This window comes from Aplysia californica, unplaced genomic scaffold (genome assembly GCF_000002075.1).
Source record: "Aplysia californica isolate F4 #8 unplaced genomic scaffold, AplCal3.0 scaffold01082, whole genome shotgun sequence".
NCBI lineage: Eukaryota > Metazoa > Mollusca > Gastropoda > Aplysiida > Aplysiidae > Aplysia > Aplysia californica.
In genome coordinates, this window is record NW_004798352.1 from 1 (window position 1) to 1,718 (window position 1,718).

Genomic DNA, 1,718 nt, shown 5'->3' on the forward strand with positions numbered 1-1,718 from the left:
TTTGAGCTAGGGTTGTCGTGTCTTGCTCAAGGACACACTCCAGTGACCACCCATCTGATCCCCGTGTCACCGACACTTGCTTGGCATTGCTTGAGTCAAAACTCACTACTCACTTAGCCACTGGAGCCCCCAATATACAATGTCTTCAAATCAGCAACACAGCCTTGGTGACACTGGTACTTGCCACTTCGTTACCTCAGACCTACCAAGTTCTATCTGACATCTCTGTCCGTTTGGGTTGCATGCTTACCCCACGAGGTCAGAAAACAAGTGTTCTGTTTGCCTTAACAAAATGGTAAGAATATTCGGGGGAGTTGTTTTTAAGATATTCAAAGAACTGCCATCGAAAAAGCTTGGCATGTGAAGCTAAAAGTATTTTACGTCAATTTTCTAGAAACTAGGAACCGAGCCGATAGAACTTTGTAATTCTGTAGTAGCAACGTGTGCACGTAGAGTTGATCTCTTTAGTACTTGGCACTGTCCTTTCTTGAGGAGCATTTATGGGATTTTTAAATTTTTATGTTATGGTTGAAAAAATTAAAGCCATCAGAATATTCTTTTAAAATAGTTTAACATCGAACACAAAAGTACTTAAAAATCAAGAAACCTAAGAGCATCATTATAAATGTGATATCTTAATATAAAAACATCATAATATCAAAACAAACAAAAAACATGCTAACGTACACCGCGAAACACATTCAAACTACTTTTAACGTCAAAGCGCAAAAGGTTGCTCTTATCAAAACACAAAAACACTTTAAGTTCAAAGAGCAAATACATTTTGACACCAAAATACGAAAGCATTTTAACATCAAAACACAAAAACTTCAAAACATGAAAAAAGAAAAATCTCGTTCAAATTTCCAGTAATTTGAGGCGAAGTAACTGTGTAAAGCTAAAATTCACTTTGATTTTTGTGGTTGCGTCCCTTGTGTAAAGGAGGGAAGGGGATTATGTGTCGAGACAAATACATAATGCATGGATAAGAATGTCATCTTTCCTTCTGTTTTATGGAATTTTTGTGTTCTTTCTCTCTTTTTCCTCGACACCTTTATCCCTATCCCTACACCTGGGGTCATTTTGTACCCCAGACTTTGTATCCTTACATTTTAGAATAGATCTAGATCTACTTCTAGTGTGAAGATCTCTTTGAAACTTTCAGTATTTCTCAAAAAAACATTTTGACAGACTGCTAGTCAAAGCGTACGGATCGGATTTCCCAGTAAATTTCCTCTTTGGAAAGTGGTGGCACGTCGTATGGATACGATAATAAAACACGACGCACAAAAATATAATCTGTGTGACATTTTACTGAAAATTGCTGATTAAATTGACAAGAAACAAATGTAAATTTGCGTTTGCCAAAAACACTAATTATTGAGTTTTGGGAAGTCACCGTTACTTGGCGGCCATCTCTCACAAAATTTATTTTTGACACCAGGCGACCTACACCTCCTTCAATCGCAAATGTCTTGATCTTCTTCTCTCTTTTTTCCTTTAAAACCAGTGTGTAGAGCTAGCTCCTTATGTCATGAGATCACAGAAATGTAGCACATCTTGTATGTTGCGGTTCGCTGGTGGTGGTCACTCTTTAACGTAACAGCTCTGACCAGAGAGCGAAATGAAAACCAAAAAAAAAAATAAAAGAGAAAAGCAAAGCCACTTCTCAACAAAAGAATGAAGTAGAAAAAAGAGTTACCAAGAGGATCAGCGTT